At 46.7% G+C, this 18,348-nt stretch overlaps 1 protein-coding gene across 1 annotated transcript in view; it reads left to right on the forward strand.

The window, feature by feature from the left end:
• Ptprn2 (protein tyrosine phosphatase receptor type N2) overlaps nt 1–18,348 on the forward strand; it is a 748,763-nt gene that overhangs the window by 634,734 nt on the left and 95,681 nt on the right. The gene's annotated exons all lie outside the window — the stretch shown is intronic.

The raw sequence follows: 18,348 nt of genomic DNA on the forward strand, positions 1-18,348 counted from the left end.
AAAATTTAATCAATATGCAGTTTAAGGTTTTCTCCAATTTATTGAATCTTTTGTCTTTTCTAACCACATGTCTGTGCTGTCTAATGTCTTATCAGTAATTCACATCACACAGTATATAAAGCAAATGCTGTCTGTTCTGTTCTTGAAGTTACTTCAGCGAGCTCTCCGGCTCTCTCAGGACATGCAGTGACTGTCCAGGCGTCACCCTCAGCTGGTCTGAGCTGGCTGCCCCTTGCTCTGTGGTTGTTCTGCATCCGCCACATATGGCTAGTTGAGAAGAATGTATAAAGCCCCTTTGCTTAAAAGAGATGAGGAGACAGCTTTTGGTCCTGTTTCAAAATTCTTATCATCATGACTGAATGGAGGAAACCTCTGGTTTTCTGAAGGAGGGTCACACGCCTGGTCAGGATGATCTTTTTCTTATAAAGAAATGGCAACTTCAAATGAATTGAGGATGGTATTTCAGGCACATGGCACATAGCTTTGCTTCAAAGCCAAAGGGGGGGAAAAACACGTTTGAAGAAGCAGCCTGGAAAAAAATGTCACATAAACTAGTAAGAATTTACCCAGAAATTCTATTGAGCAAGACCATCAATACAGGATGCTAGGTCCTCAGGGCCAAGCAAGTGTCAGAGCATAAATAAATAATCACACTCCACACTCCTCAGTTCTTTCTGTGTGAGAGAGACAGAGATCATAAGGACGGAGGTTTCCATAAAGCATGGCATCCTTTGATATACTTTGAAATTCAAATATAAAATATTGATAGAATGAAAGGTTGGACTCGCATGCAGAAATGACTAATTTTTATAAGATTGTGGGTAGAAAAATGCATACTTATGCATACTTAGTTTGTGATAATTAACAACAAAAGGGGAAAAAAAAACTCTTCCTGGTGACAGCTCTAATTAATAGTATCTGTGATTAAAATCATGTCCTTGCAGCAAGAAAACTGTTTGAATTTCTTAGAGTGACCTTTTTGTGTTCCTCCTGGGGGCATGGTGGTTAAGTTGATATTGATTTTATAATGAGCTCTGGTTTGTTTAATAAGAATCTGTAATCCCGACAATAAATGAAATGTGTGCTTTTCTTCAGTCCAGAGTAATAAAAAAGAAAAGATGGGGGAAAGTTTTTCTTCAAAAATAGGATCTAGAAAAAAGTTGGAAGTGAAATGACTGGGCTTATTTCTGAAGTCATTGACCAGTGTCATTATACCAAGTTTCCCTGATAAGATGGGGTCTGCTCTCATCCAACCAGCAGGCTCCTTGGAAGGAGCTGGGAGACTTCCCCTGTGCTCTGCCATTCATGCAGGGCAGTCTTGTTGCTTTGGCTTGTTTTCAGCAGGCCAGGCCTCAGCACATGGTGATCACGTGGTTGTCAGCTTTGGGTTTAGCTGGATGCATTGAAAGCTCACAGCTGTGGTTACTCAAGGCTTCTCTGGAAATAAGAAGCACTGTATTTGTCTATGTGGTCTTATGGCTTTGAATTTTCCATTGTTGTCATTGAAACAACCTTCATGTTTTAAAATCTTCTTTTTAAGCCAAAAGAGCAAAGCTGAGAAGCCTGTGAGATGGCTCAGCTAGTGAAAGTCCCTATTTCCAGAATCCACATGGTGGAAGGAAAAAAAACTCCCACAAGTTATCCTCTGACCCACACACACACCATATGGCGTGATCGCTCGATAAATAAATGTAATTTTAAAAAAAAAAAACCCTATAACATGCAACTACAAATTTCAGGAATAGGGTCTTCTTGAATGAATGTACCTACTACTAAATCTTTGTGTGTGAGAATGTACCTCAGTGTTTTGCCTACCATAGATTTAATTACCAATTCATATATTATATATGAATATACAATATGTATATATTTTATGCTTCCATATTTGCTTATTGTGTCATTGAGACTGTGATTGGAGTTTGTCACACTTTTTTTCAGTGATCACAGGAACAAATGAACACTTTGCCGCTGTGTTTTTTGTTGTTGTTGTTTTGTTTTGTTTTATTTTTTGTGGGGACAGAAGAATAGTTCATTATTTTAAGTTTATAAAGGGGGAAAACGTTATGCTGTGAGTGGGTTGAAAGTTACCCAGGGATGTTCGTAGATGGCAGAACACTATGTGTGGTTACCAACAGAATGTAATGTTACCTTGGAAGTGAAAGAGCTACATGCTCGTGTAGTGAGAACACAGCAGAGTACAGGTGTTCTGACTGTGAAGAAAGGGGAGGGAGGCATAGAGATTAAGATGCTGTGGGCTCCACATACAACCTCTGGCTGTAACTTGCCTTTCTCCACATAGCCCCCAAAGAGATTCCTCATGGTAGACAGCGCCAGGGCCAGTGTGGGTAGTAGGATCGTCTCAACAGGAACTGGGAGACTTCTCCTGTGCTCTGCCCTTCATGCAGCACCTTTGAGGCATAGGTGTAAACTCCACCACTGCCAGCCAGGCACATAACCATGTGCCATGGGCTATGAATGACCATCTTGAAATGGCCTCAAAGCAGTCTTGAATATGAATTATTAGACCCTTGAAAACATCTCTAAACATGTTCACCTTTTCTTCTCCTGTATTTGTATATATATGTTGATGCCCCATGGGTGAACAAGAGGGGGAGGGGAGAGAGAGGAAAAGAAAGAGGTAAGAGAGAGAGAAAGAGAGAGGGAGAGAAGGAGGGAGGGAGGGAGGGAGGGAGGGAGAGAGGAAGAGGAGGCAGAGATAGAGAGGAAAGGAGAAAGGGGAGGGAGAGAGAAAGGGAGGCAGAAAGAAGGGAGAAGGAGGGAGAAGGAAGAGAGGGGAGGAAGGGATGGAGAGAGAATGGGTGGGGGATGCCACACGTGTGTTGGAGCCCACAGAAGCCAGAAGAGGGTATTAGATTCCTAGGAGCTAGAACAGCTGTAGGTGGCTGTGAGCCACCCAGTATAGATGCTGGGAAACAAATTCTGGCTATCTGAAAGAGTAGGGAGCTCTCTCAACTTCTGAGCTGGCTCTCTCACTTTCTTGCTTTCTCTCTTCTCTCTCTCTCTCTCTCTCTCTCTCTGCCCCCCCCTCCTGAAAACCAAATCTTCTTGGCAGGTTCTTGCTTTTGATCTTGTTCCAAGGTATTAGCCACAGTCACCTCAGCTAATACAGTGAAGCTTAATTTGTTCATGCTTTTAAATTTTGGACAGCTGAAATACATGTTCAAAGGTCACTGTGAACTTCAACAGAGCTTTCCTCATTGCTTCAATGTGTTGTTTTCCTCTAAATTTATAAAACATGCTTGAGTTACGCCTGTCCTTCATGACCTCACCCCCCACATAACCCAAAAACAAAACAACTTTGTTTACCTTTTTTTTTCATAGTTGCCTTCCTATGCTACGTGTGTGCACGTACACATGCTTACATGCCTATACGAGCACGTAGGTCTGTGTATCCACTCATTGAAAGGCACAGAATCATGATGGTCAGTCCCTGGCTACTTCTTGCCTCTTACTCACACAGGTGTCCCAGTTCTGTGGGAGGTAATTGGGTAAAAACTATGCCAAAAATAAGTTGTTAGATGATTAGAAGACATTCTCCCCTCTTCTTTCCTAGTCCCTTTGAATTCTGCATCTTTTTTTTTTTTTTTTTTATGGCTTTGATCATCTCTGAGCAGTGAGTGAGTTTAGTATTCTGCTGGCCCACTCTCCCTCCCCAAGACAGGAGCAGAGACTCTTACAGAATGTTCAGCAACTTCTCTTTTGATGGTTTATTTCACAATACCCAGCAGGCTTCCTTGTGTACTTGGAGGCCTTTTGGAACCAAACCCAGAGGAAAGGGTGCGTCACGCTAGGGGCCTGCCTGAAAATGGACTCACTAAATGTCGCTTGGTTGTTGTGGCTTCCATTAGCCAGTGATTATAAATGTAATGACAGAGCCTGGTGATTGCTGCACTCTGAGGGTGCTCGGTGCACTTGTGCTAAGGGACCTGCTCACCTCTGCCGAGGGAAGCTGAGTTCTGGAGAAGATGACCAGTTACACATTGGTTCAGTCTCCTATGAATTAATAGACACTTCCTTGTCGAGGTGACTTCAATCTTCCATAATTGGTGTAATCACTAGTCATGTAATGGGGAAAGGATTGGATGCCTTCTAATTAAGTCAGAAACACACTGAATTCCTCCTGGACACACTTGACCCCACCACAGGTTTTAGGAAAGCCTTTTCCATTGGACTTGAATACGTGTTTTGGGATAGCTGTCCCAGCTTTACGAGTAAATTTTCAGGTTGAAGTAATATTTTTGTGCAAATATCCCAGAAGCAAAATCTCTTTTGTTTCAAAATTAGACAGACACCCTAACATGTAATGTTGTTAGGGACAATTCTGCTTACTGAACAGTCAGTCCTAGGAATTGGAGTGCTTCTATTTTATCTTTACAAACATTACAGAGTGTAGAGTAGTCAGCACTTCCAAGGGGGTCTCCTCCTACTTTTCCTGGGCCTATGATGTCCTGAAACATTACTGGACCATGCTATAAATTAAGCACATGCTAAATGACCCTTGAATTGGTAACCAATTGCATGTGTCTTGAGATTGGACTGTGACATCCAAGGAAACATGCCAAAGAGAAAGTTGCTCATCAGTCCTCAATGTCTGATTCCCTGTCTGAAACACGTGCCCATTCTCTGTGTGTAGCATGTGTTCACTCCTTGTCTGAAGCCTGTGTCCATGTCCTGTCTGCAGCATCTGCCCGTTCCCTGTCTGAAGATATCATATGTCTGTGTGCCCATTCCCCGATAAAACATGTGTATGCTGAGCTGCAGTGACCAGAGTGCTTCTGCAAGCTCAGGCCTGAGTATTTTTCCAGAGCGAAGCCATTTAGAGTTCATTCTTCTCATAAACTGTAAACTTCAAAGCATACAGTTCCCAGATCAGTGTTCTCCAGAGGTGCCTGGGCAAGAAATGCTTCCTCAGGCACAGCTCCTGAGGTGAGACCCATCCTCAGAGAACACCAAAACTGGAAGATGGCCAGAGAAATATGTAAGCAAAGTATAGCATGCCACCCGTCCTAGACCACAGGACACTCTTAGTTAGCTGGTCTTTAAAACAGCAAGCCACTTAGTGAGGCATGTAGAAGTAAGAGGTATTGGAGCCAATAGTTCATGAGGGTCCTAAGGCCTGATTTGATGGTTTCCTTTTTTTTTGTTTGTTTGTTTTTTTTAAAGATTTATTTACTTATTATATGTAAGTACACTGTAGCTGTCTTCAGACACTCCAGAAGAGGGCGCCAGATCTCGTTACGGATGGTTGTGAGCCACCATGTGGTTGCTGGGATTTGAACTCTGGACCTTCAGAAGAGCAGTCGGGTGCTCTTACCCCCTGAGCCATCTCACCAGCCCTGGTTTCCTTTTGTTAATATGGTACTGTTTGATTTTACTTCTGTGGTTTATTAGCAGACCTGTTCATTTTTTAAATAATAGTTCCTAGGAAGCTTTATGTGAGGGATAGAGAAGAATAAAGGTCATTAATTCATCCTTCCTATACCAGAGGTGGCTTTTCTTGGCTACTTTCTGCTGTCTAGATGGTACAGGGCAGGTGAGTGGCATCTTTGGGAAGTATGAGTCCTCTCAGAAGCATGGGCACACTTCTAGCTTACCTTATTAATTTTACTGCTAGAATCAAGAAAAAGCCACCTCTAGAAAAATTGGAAACTGCTCTGATGGCCACTACCCTTCCTGGGGTTCCCTAACGCACATTCTTCAATTCTGTTCCCTCAGCCAGCTCTGTAAAGGACAGCCACAAGGATCATTTGAGCTGAGGTCCTTGCTTCCCTGTTAGACAGGAGAGCAAAACTGACTCCAGATGTCCCTGACTTGCCCCACATCTCCAGTGATACTCATTCAAGGACCATATTAGGGCAGCAGCTTCTAGACTATGAGCACACTCCGACCACAGCACTCACCTGCCACCCATGTGTTCATGACACCCTCAACCTATCACCAAAGTCCTCCCCTGGTAGAAGGACCTACAGAAGAGAGAAAATAGGGACACCCCTCACTTCTTGGTTTATGACTGTTTAGAGATGAGATGTTAGGTACATCATGTTAGCAAACATCTATGGTGTGATACTAAGATAATAGTTTTCCAGCAGACGGGTCTCCTCTGGTCAGCTTACAAATGTATGGGGTCATAAAAGAAGAGAGACCAACCGTGCAGGAGTGTGGGTAAGGCATTTTGTGGTGCCTGAGATGCCTCAGATCAGGCAGGTTAGGTATTAAGGCAGGAATCATGGATCCACTTCAAGCTGGTGCAGTAGTGAAGACTGCTGATTCAAGCCACCGAGTGCTGGGAGTGTGCTTGCAAGCTGTAGAAAGGGCAGTATGAGCTCTGATGGATGGGCAGCCTCTCGTTTTTTTAGCGACCACAGTCAAAGAACAATGGTCTGTGTCTCCTTATCTGCTGAATTGAATTCTTTCTGCATTATTCATATTGTAAATTTCTTTCTTTCTCATTATTTGAACTAAGAGCCAAAGGTGATTTGGGGCTTCATGCAGCGTGTTCTGACGAGTGATGAGTTGTGTGGGGTCCTGACGCACATCTCTATTTTGTCATGTGTTTCCCCATAGATGGGGTTGATTTGGCCTTGGATCTTGATTCAGAGTGTCTCAGAAGTAGAATCTGCAAAGAAAACACATACTAGGAGAAACAGGGAAGACCCACCAGGCAGGCCCTCCCACAGAGAGGGGCGAACTTCTGTGGAATGTCGCTGGAGGGGCTAAGATGTTCCTGTGAGTCCTGAGTCTAGGGCCTTCAGATAGTACTGAATTCTGGTCAGTGTTAAGGATCTGTAGTTATATCCTTCAATGCCTGGCAAGGTCACACCAAGGTGAGAGTGCCTGGATAGGAAATGCCAGTGAGGAGAATCCCACTGCCATTAGTCAGATCTCTGGGATAAAAGCTGAGTAAACAGGAACATAGAGGTGGACTCGGCTGGGGCTTAAAAAGGAGTAGAAGAAATGGGGAGCTGACACATACCAAGGGGGACACTAGGAGGTCGGAGCAGGTAAAGAGAACATGGGTGAGCTGTGTGCATCCTAACAGAAAGCAGAGGGACCCACACAGCACAGCTGGACTCCCTCCAGGGCAGAGGAGCCTCGCAGCCAGGGCACGTGACTCCTTGGTCCATATTCAACAAAGCTGGCAACTCCCTAGGGTAAAGAGCCTTGGTGTAGGAGTGAAGTACTTGTAAAGTCTCAGTTTCTAAGGTGACCATGGCAGCTGCAGAGCAGACTGTGGGCAAAGGCAGGGGACAACATGCTCCAGTGTGTGATGATGTCACCCACGGGTAGTGCTGCTTTTCAGGAAGCTCTCAACAGATCTACACTGGCAGGGTAAGGGGCCTGGTGAGGCCCAGGGATACAAAGGAGAGCTTCCTAGCCATACAGAGAAAGAGAGCTTTGAGGAAAGCAACTGCAGTCAGACCAGGAAGGACTGGGGTGGGGGTGAAGGTTGCTTGCAGATGTCAACCCAGCAAAGTGTAAACCCAAGACTGAGACCTGGGGAAGCAGTTTAACCCGAGGCCTGGGAGAAAATGTGCAGAGGATGCTCCTCTGCGCTGCAAGGGCTTTTGAGCAGCTGCCAGGCTCTGGATCTGTAGGACACCCCCTTGGGTCTGGAACTCCTCTGTTCCCTCTCCAGCCCTGGGTGGTAGGTTCACTGAGTGTGGGTTCTGTCCTAAGCCCCTGGGCACATGGAGCTGATCCTGAGATGTGAACACTTCAGGAGACCCAGGCAACATTAAGGTCTGAGAATTGTAAAGCATGGAGCAAGACCACAAGACTTATATCTTCTAACAGGAGAATATTCCAAGCTAGCCAGGACTTGCTAAACTTGGTTTCTTATGAAGGTGGCACCAGCGTTTGTGAAGGACTCCAGTGTTGTGTGTGCCTGGTAGAGACAATTGACTCCGAAGATGCCAAAGGAGCTCGGGGTAGCAGGTGAGGAGTATGAGGACTTGGAGCAAATAAGAGCCTGGGATTGGCCCGGGAGAAAGGAGGAGACCAGAGAAAAGGAGTCTCCCCGGGGCTCAAGGCAGAAGCTTGGGAAAGGCAGAGGGGTGGGTACATGGTGCTCTCAGTGTAGGTCTGGGAGTGACTGTGCCTGTTCACAGTGAGAACCCTGTAGCAGTGATCTTCATTCTGTTCCCTCTCTGTCTCTCTGTCTGTCTCTCTGTCTCTGACTCTCTGTCTCTCTCCCTGTGTGTGTGCCTCTCTCTCTGTGCATCTGTGTGCCTTTCTCTGTCTCTCTCTGTCTCTGTCTCTCTCTGTGTCTCTGTCTCTACCTCTGTCTTTCTCTCCCTCCTTCCCTCCCTTGCTCCCTCCCTCCCTCTTTCTGGCCTTCCCTCCTTCCCTTCCTTCTTTTCTTCCTTCATTCCTCACTTATACTCTGATGCCCTAAGTGTTCAGTTTCTGCTTAGGAAAATTACTGGCAATCATGATGTGAGTGTAGTGGGTGGGTCATTTATACAAACACAAAAGAGCCGGCAGTCTTTAAAGATTTTCTTTTGAGACAATGTTACATGGCCCAGGCTCACCTTGAACTCTGCTCCTCCTGTCTCTACCTCCCAAATGTGTTGGCTTTCATGTATGCACCAGGATGACTGGTACATCGTACTAGACATTGAAACCAGGGCTTTGTGCGTGTTCAGTGCCTCCGTTTACTCTTAGTTTATTGCTGTGGTAAAACAGCATAATCGAAAGTAGCTTAGAGGGAAAAAGGTTTATTTAGCTTACACTTCAACATCACAATTTGTTATGAAGGGAAGCCAGGGCAGAAACTCAAGCAGGAACCTGGAGGCAGCAGCTAAAGCAGAAGCCATGGAGGGACACTGGAAACTGGCTTGCTCCTTTTCTTGCCAGGCTGGCTTTCTTTTCAGTACAGGACCCAGGGATAGCAGCACCACACACAGTAGGCTGGGTCGTCTCACATCAATCATAAATCAAAGAAATGACCTACAGACTTTTTTACGGGCCAACCTGAGGAAGGCATTTTCTCAGCTGAGGTTTTCTCTTCCTCGAAGACTCTAGCTTGTGTCTCAAGTTGAACAAAAATAAATAAATAAATAAATAAATATAGAACCCCCCTCCCCACCAGGACTCTATACAAACAAATATTCTACCAACAGAACTACATTCTGAACCCACAAGATTTGTTTTAGCAAATCTTGTATAACAACCAGCAGAATTAAGTATCTGGATGTAAGGTTGTATGTGTCCATACATACAGGTACTTAATTATTATAATCACACTAGTAAGTAAAGGTGACTGTCTAAAAATCCAGGACACATTGTTTGAAGAATACAATGTGACTTGTGACATAGCATAGCAGATCAATTAGAAAAGTTTACACAGAACCTGTGTGTAGGGCGACTGTCACACCAACTATACGGGAACAGAAATCTGCTGAGGATAGCTGGAAGCCTGTTATTTTTGTTTTTGTTTTGTTCTTTTAAATATAGTTAAAGAGTGCCGTCATTTTCCTTTTTTCTCCCCTCAAAGACAGTGAAGCAAAATGAAGTTACATAAAGAAGCACCCACAGAATACAATTGTATAGGCCCTGAAATATACTGAAACCAGATATATCAGATGTCCAGGAGCAAAGCCAGATAGATAGTCCCCATGAAAAAGCACTAGGCAAACACACCCAGTGCCCTGCACAGAGACAGAGAGGTTTTAAGCAGGAGAAAATAAAATCAAGTTTTGTAAGTAAATCAAGACAATTAATTGAGATGGAAATTATTTTTACTTTGCAGACCTGTGTTATTCAGACCCCACCCAGACCCCTGTGGCTTTCTTCTTCTCTCCCAGATTCAGTGGAGAATAAAAATGCTAAGCCTTAAGTGACTCCCTCCCTCCCCAAGTGAAACTGGGGGGCAGAGAAATGGGCCATGCTTCTGGAGCCCTGAGATGGGGCTGTACTGTGGCTTTCTGTTTACTTACCTTTGCCTTCATGGTCACAGTTCCACACCTCAGGCTGACTCAGTGCAGCTGTGCAACAGAGCTTCGCCTTAGTGGGGAAGATGCTCTGGCCAGCAGTGCCCTAGGCTGTGACTCCCTGGTTCATCCCCTCCTCTGGACAAGTTGGACCCCTGCCCACTCACAAGTTTCCCTCCAACAGAGTAGCAGACTCTGTCCCTCAGGTGCAGGGGGACCCTCAGTAGTGTCATGGACATGAAACCCCAGGCAGGGACCTGCACACCCCCACACCCCACAGAGAGGCACTCCTTTGCTTTCTGAGGTCTGCATTGGAGGAGAGGGTGGAGAGGGAAGAGGGGGAAGGGGCTGATGAGCCCCAGAGCAGCTGCTTCAGCACACACACACAGCCTCCATGGCCCTGCCCTTTGGCTTAATTAAGCAACAGCAGAATGGAAGCCTGAATACCTTTTGTGTCCTAGGCCCCTCTTCTCCCAGCCTCAAGCCACTCCTGGGCTCTTCTGCTCTGAGCCTTTGTTCTGACCCTCCGCCCTGGAGAGGCCCTGCTTCTCCTCAGTGCCCACCATTCCCATCTGTCAGCCCTGTGTGCTCAGACCCCATTCTGGCCCAGGGGACTAACCTCATCTGAACACCAGGCTGAGTCCTGTGGTTTTCACCCCCTCCCCCGTTCACACCCTCCCCATTTATAGCCATGCACACATGCACAGTTGCCACTCTTCCTGTATGACCTGCCCTGCCTCCAGCACCGGGCTGAGGCCCGCCTCGGTTTCCCCCCCAGGGCCGCATCTGCACAGACTGCAGCACCTGGCAGGGGGCCTTTGGGTGATCAATGGAGAGCAGTCAATACACTGAACTAAGATATTGATGTGTAAAGAGCCGCTGTGCAGGGAGGCCATTTCCAACCCTGGCAAACCACTGTGCATGGTTCCCAGAGACTGAGAAGAGTGTGCTACAGATGTTGCTAGTGAAGATGTCAGTGGTGATTGCCCATTGCCTTTTACTAAATAGAATGCTAGGAAGGTCCCAGCCTCTCCAAGGCAGGCCCATGCTGCCCCCCTAAGACAAATGATTGATTTCCCACTGACTCGGCTATTTCAAACTGTCTGATTTGAAACTGAGTCATGAATGTCCGAGGAAGGCTGGTTTCCTTTGCTGAGATCCTGGGGAACTTGGTGGGCTTGGGATTCACTACTTCCCCACCCACACCCCAAGCACTTGAAAGTTCCAGTGTGGGGAGTGCTCAGACGTTGGAGGCAGGGGTTTTATTTTCCTGTCCTATAAGCTGCAGCAACACCCAGAAGAGTCTGGGCGTGGCACATTCAGTGTTCCCTGCTCTGCATCTGAAGATCCCACTTTCAGGTGAAGCATTGCAACTTCTTATAGAAACCCGTCTTGCCCGCGGATTATGTAAGAGCGAGCATGCTCGTTGAATTGCTACCTCCTGTTTTCATTCTTACACCGCTCCCCTGATTTCAATGCCCCGTTCCTCAGAAACACCAGAGATGAAACCTTGAAAGAGAAGGACTGTTTCGGTGAGAGCCACGCTGTTGGTTGAGCTCTGGGACATGTCAGTCAGTAACTTTTGGCAGCTGCTGAGCCTGAGGAGTGATTTAGTTTCAGGTCCTCACCTCCAGGCATTGAGCTGCCTGCATGTCAGAAAGGATGCCTGCGTCTTTGGAACTTTGAAGTGGGGCAGGAGATGGCATTCCCAGCTCTCTTCTTCCAGGGCCACTGAGAACCAAGTGATCTCTCACGTATCACTCAGGAAGGTTGGGCTGCTGCTGGCTGCTGCTGGCAAGATTTGACTTCCATTCTAAAAGGTGGCTCTTTCGAGGACTCACACTACTCTCTGGTGTAGTGTGTCCAGGACTCTTAAAGTACTCTACCTACCTGGGTGCTACAAACAAGTATCTTTTGAAGCCCCCGTTGTGGGGCCCTCCACCCTGGGAACAGAAGACAGTGTTGCAGTAAATCTCCAACCCCAATAAGCCTGTGCAAAAAGCACACAACTTAGTTACAATATTTACAAGCTGCATGCCTAGACTGGGCAGATTTATCACTACACTGCTCTATTCCCCAGCTATGAGATTCCCTTCTTACTTGAGGCTTCTCCAGGCCATGTGATTCTGTTCCATCTTCCTTCCACCTCCTCTTCCTCTGTCTTCCTCCATCTCCTTCCTCTCCTCCCTGACTCTCTAAAACCTCCAGCCTCACCTTTTCCTTCCACTGCCCAATCACAGGCTCTGGCCTTTATTTGACCACCTAGAATGGGGAGAAGGTTCACATGAAATCACCCCAAGTACATGATCTCCCCTTCCTTGGGGCAGATCTTCCCTCTTAAAAAAAGAATTAACATCAGAATACAAACAACACCAGGGCAACCCACAACAAGACAGGAATGACCCTACCTTTGTTTCGGGAGGCAGGATGGACTGAAACATCATAAACACAGTCATACTGTGGCTGACTGAGATGTGTGCTCTGAGGAGCCTGGTGTGACTGCAGTAGCTGTGTTGTCTGTTACTAGCGTCAGATGCTGCCGAAACAGTTCCAGATTGGGAAGAATGGTAAAAAGCTATCCTTCTCTTATGTCGGTTGAAATGTGTCTGTCTTTAAGTTTTATTTTGAGAAAACATCTTGCAAAACGGGGAACATTACTCAGTACTGCTTGACAAACATTGATGTCCCGGCGGCCTGTTTTGTTCAGTCACAGTGCCGTGAAGCACAGCACCTCAGATCACCCAGCTGTGCACACACTGCCATAGAGCTCAGGTCTTAAGGCACGGGGAATCCCAGGAGGTGGTGGGTGTCAGACAGCAGTCCAGAGCCTGGCAGCAAGGCTGTCTTCTTGATGCATGGATAGCCAGCATCTGTCCATGTGGAAGTATAAAAGCACATGCGTATATTGGAAACCTTGAAGCTAAGAACCAGGAAAGGGCTCATTGGAGGTGCTGGAACCACTTCATCCAGAGGTGTTGGCTCAGTAGCAGCATTTAGAGTGAGACCTCTGCTGAGCGAAGGATAGGTGTGTAAAGGGCCTGCTGTTGCTTTGACCTTGAGTGAGGAAGGTGGTGGAGGCTTGCTCCACCCACAGCTCTCATCAGGGAGACCCTTTGGGGTGTTCCGTGTGAAGCAGCCAACCTCATTTAGGACTGAAAGTTCTCCTTCATAACTGTTAACTCAGGATGACATAGAAGCCACTGAAATAAAGCTAAGCTATGAATGAGGAGACATGATTACATAAGAAACACTCTCTGGGTGTTCTTTCTCATCCCGAAAGACACTTCCCAACCGGTCCGTGCCTGCTTTGTAAATGTCACATTGAACGTAGAACATTATGAATTTTAAACATGATTTCTACTGGTGATTCTTATTATAAAAGTAGTATATGTTCAAATGGGTAAGCACTAATAAACAAAATGAAAAATAAAGTAAAAGCCACCTAAAGATCATCAATGGTCAGTGCCTCCCTGCCCGGTTCCAGCCTGGCTCCATCTTCCTTAGGCAGGACGCCCTGGGGTCACACACCCTCATCCTATGGAGCTGGGGGAGTACGGGGCTTTTCTCCACCATTTGGGTCTGGCAGGTGCCTAAAGACATTGTGTGCCCACTGCCCTTGTCCTTGCAGAGGAGACCAGCAGCTCCCCAGGGCTACTGGGTTCAGGGCGGCCTCCTGGGTTTGTGTCCAACCTGCAGAGTAATTGGCCTTTCTCCCGCCCAGCACATCGTAATGAACCATTTTTCCTCTGTGCCTTTGTGTGTTTCTTCCTTACTTTTGTCCTGTTACTACTAATTATGCTCCACCAATAACCCTAAAAATCCCAGGCGGCCTTTGTGTGCACACTCTGTCAGGCACAGCTTTGTGCTGATTGTTCCTCGAAAGGTGCGGGAGCGTTCCCCAGCCTTTGTAGTCCTGGTCTTTTGCTGGAATTTGAGAGTGACAGGTCTTTTCTCTGGGAGTGATTCCCCGCTCTGTAATTTTCCCCGTCAGACTCGAGGCTGAGAAATGAGGCATTTGCTTATTGTGTGTATGGATGAATTTCTGCCCCCAGAATCCTATTCAACTTATTTTGCAAATTGTGCTATAAAGAAGTATAAAATACTTGGAGGACCCTGCAGAAGCCTCCCAGGGCCTGAGCTCAGCACAGAGCACAAGCAGACGGCTATACAGCTAGAGACAGTGATGGCTTCACAAGGCAGGTGTGCATCTATGTAAGCTGACTCTGTGTCCTTATGTCTCAAGGACCTTTTCTGGGTGGCATATGCTTCCCAGTCCAGAACTGATGCAGGCTGTGGGTACTCCACACAGACTGTTCTAGAGAAACAGTCTCAAGGGCTCAGAGACCGTGCAAAGGCCACACCAGGCACTGGTGACAGTGCTTGGGGCCCAGTGCCCTGGGCTTGCACACTGGCCTCCAGTGGGCTCTGGATATGATGGAAACAGTACTATACCCCAAAGATAAGTGTTCTACATTTGCTTAAGGGAAGAGACTGGCCTCATGCTTGCAGACCCTACTTGTCTTACCTTTCTCGGCAAGTCATAATCCATGTGGGCATATTGAAATACTGTGGCTCATACACTGCTATGGTTAAGTCAAACAGCATTAAAAGCTAGTGTCAGGGATGGAGCCACAGCTCCACACTGTCACCTGCAGCAGTTTGAGGAGTCTTCCCTTAATCTTTTAGGAACCTTGACTCATGTAAAGCCAGAGACTTGGCTTTTCTACAGAAAACAATTTCAGGGTGAGCCATATGAAACAGAGATAGAGCTTACGAAAAGACTTCTTTAATAAAATAAATTCTAAGATTATTTTCTAATGTGTATGAATGTTTGCCTGCAATTATGTGTGTTGACTACGTGCAAGGCTGGTGCCCTCAGAGGCCAGAAGAGGGTGTTAGGTCCTTTAGAATAGGAGTTACAGATGGTGATGACCCGCCACATGGATGCTGGGAACCAAACCCAGGTCTTCTGCAAGAGTAGCAGGACCTTTTAACCACTGAGCCATCTCTCCAGCCCCTCATGTTTCAACACAAAATTCAGCATGAAGATTAGAGGAAGGCATTCGGGGAAAACAGCAGGACCATCTGAGAGCACAGGCACCGGCTTCTCAAAGGCGGCAGCTAAGTGCCTACAGCAGCCACGTGCATCTCCCTGGCCTCGGGAGTTCCATCTCAAGAGGGTCGATAAGAAACCTAAGTGAGATCACAGGTGGTTCTTGTGCTTTGGGTGGGAAGCTCTGAAATGGTAAAATGCTAGGTCATAGGTTACAGAAAAGCTAAGTTTTTTTTTTTCTTTTACTTTAAACAGCATTTTTTTTCCGGAGATTCCTAGAAAATTATCTGTGAAAAGAATAAAGACTCACTTGAAAGTCATACAGACTTTGGCCTTAAGCACACTTGGTTACTGTTTTAGCATAAACCGGCTCTGAGGAAAAGGAGGTATTAACTCTGTCAGCAGCCTTTGTGTTGGAACCCTTGACTGACTAACTGGGGAGAGGCTTCAACTGGACTCAAGGGTTAGGACCTCCTCTCCCTGTCTATAGACCTGAAACCTTCTCTGTCTCTCTGTGCTGACTGGTGGATTGGGGTGCAAAGGGGGTGGCCAGTGTCCTTTGTAAACAGAGAGAGTCCTGTTATTGTTCCCACTTCACAGATTGTGAAACTGAGCCACAGAGGTATAGAGAACTGGTCCATTGTCACCCAGATGTGAACACCAGAGCTGGGACTTGCAGTTGGGCAGGTGGCTCCAGACAGAGTCTCATCTTAAGACACCATACCACACTGTGTATACAGATCTTGGCGCTACCCTGCTTCTGTTTCTCCCTGCTAACAGATTCCACATCCTCTGTGGATTTTTTTTTTCCTCATCTCACTGATGTCTCTGAGATGCTTGCTTCCCAAGAGCAGAGGCAAGTCACCATACTGACAGGTGTCCCCTTGGGGACCACCTGCAAAGTCACATCATTCTTCTATGGCTGTCAATGTACCTACCCTTTGAGTTAGGACACATCTTACACCGAACTTCCTTGACAATCTTCTCAACACATGAGAGGCCACACAGCCAAAAATCTGGAGTCCAGGTGTCCCAAATTAACAGACCTCTCCAGAAAGACACAGAGAAAACAGCCTGCTCCAGTCATGGATCCCGCTGCAGAGATACAGGGCCTGGTCCAGATAGACCTTGCTTTAGAAAGACACAGAGCCCTTTCCAGAGGGATACATCCTGAAAACACTGTATGACACAGCGTTCCCCTTTGCTACCTGGAAATATATTTTAGTTTACATACTTGGGCTTTTTGTTGTTGTTGTTGTTGTTGTTGTTGTTGAAGAATAAGGATTTGGATGATGTACAGGTGACAGGCAAACACAGGCATACTCCTCTGGGTGAGCTACAGCCTTCTGGATAGGTACAGCACAAGCTGTCTGTTCCTGGTCACAGTGTGGGTGGGGAGCTGCCCTTGACCCTACAGCGGCATCTGAGGCTGATAGTGTCCTGGTTAAATGGGCTTCTCTCACTCCTGAGCAATCAGCCACCTGTCTGCTACTGCGTCATGAGCTGCTAGGAAGATGGCTATCTTCTTCATGAACTCCAGGCTGCCCCGACAGCCCTGGGCTAGTCTCACTGAAGTGATGTCCCCGTTCACAGATGGCATCTTTGGTAATGACTAGGCTTCATCCAGAATTTGCATATATTAGGGATTGGTTTCTTTTTTTTTCTATTAAATTAAGGGAGGCAAGCATCAGCCCACAGTCCATCTAAGGGAAGATCTATTTGCTTATTTCTATATACACAGCAGGGTTTGTGATCCCAGGTGAAGTGTTGGAATTGGCAAAGAGTCGGATGTGATGGTTTGGGGAAGCCCGTGTAGCTGAATTCTTCTTTAGGACACATAGAGGATAACTTGGGAATCTCTATTCAGAGGACTGTTTGCTGCCAAGGTTATTGGTGAGGAGAATTCCCAGACACAGTCAGGTATTCTCCAGGCTGTCTCCAAGTGTGTTCATGCAGCTTAGTTAATATCACCAGTTTTCTTCTGCTCGGAAGACTGTCTTCTCTTTCACAGTTCTGTCTGGACCTGCTTCTCAGAGCACCGCCTGTAGGACATGCATGCAATCCATGCCATGCTTGTCAGTTGCCCACAGACACCTCAGGTGTGCATGGCACAGCCCCTACCGTTACCACCACCACTGCGTGATGGATGTGTGGGCGATACAAACCAAGGGAACACACTAGTCACCTGCAGTGCCCACAGGATGGCTGCAAAGGCTGTGGCTTCAAATCCTTACAATATAAATGTTTATGCTCACTCAGCCTTTCATCCTTACCTGCAGGCGAGGAAGCCCTGCCGTCGTGTGCCTCTCTATGTGCGGGCTTACCCTCTCGGGCATGGACCTCTCTGTGTGTGAGCTCACCCTCTCGGGCATGGATGGTGCTCTTCACGGCAGCACGCAGAGGCTGCATGAGTTACAGCTTTGCAGTTCTCAGAGGGAACACAGAAGTATTCACACCTAGACTACAGCAGAAGCTTAGATCTGCACAGAGCAGGCTTGGACCATTTTTTTTTTTTTTTTTTTTTTTTTTACAGATCAATAGACTTGGAGAAGTTGGAGCCAAATAAGCTTGAGAACTGGAGTTTGGAACCTGGGGACTGTAGAAGGCCAGGCATGGTGATTGCCAGCATGAAGGAGGCAGGAGCAAGAGGATCCTTGGAGCTCAATGATTATTTAGCTAGCTTTGTCAAATCAGTCAGCTCTTAATTTTGGTAGGCAACCCTATTTCAAAAAAATAAGGTGGAGTTGGTCCTGATGGTTTAACTCTAGCAGCAGTTGGGAGAGAGAGGCAGGGGGAACTCTGTGTGCTTCATGTCAGCCAAGGCTACTCAGTAAGACCCTATCTTAAAAGAGAGAGGTAGAGGAAGACACTGACATTGACCTCTGGCATATGCATACATAGCATGTGCATGAGTGTGTGTGTGTGAGCGTGCGTGTGCGCGTGCACACACACACACACACACACACACACACACACACTCACCATAGCACAGCAGACAGGTGAGGGGAGAGTCGGCAGTGGAAAGGTGAAATATCTCAAACAAAGCTATAGAGAGATTTGTTTCTGTCCCGTGGAGAATTGGAAGTTGGGCTTGCTGTTTCATAGTCCCAGGATCCACACAGGATGTCCTTTGCTGAGGCTTTATCCTGGATGTGTTTGCTACGTCATTGATATGGTTTTTATCTCCATGTGCCCAAGCCTTACAGCACTGCGGTCTCATAGACTGTATGCTACAGGTTCCCAGTTCTCAGACCGGAAAGACTGGTAGGATGAGGCAAATGGGAGGACCACTGTGGCCCAGGTGCAGCAGATGTAGGTTATCTTGTCCTGGGCCAGGCTGTA

The sequence above is a fragment of the Mus caroli genome, chromosome 12 (assembly GCF_900094665.2).
Source record: "Mus caroli chromosome 12, CAROLI_EIJ_v1.1, whole genome shotgun sequence".
Taxonomy (NCBI): Eukaryota; Metazoa; Chordata; class Mammalia; order Rodentia; family Muridae; genus Mus; species Mus caroli.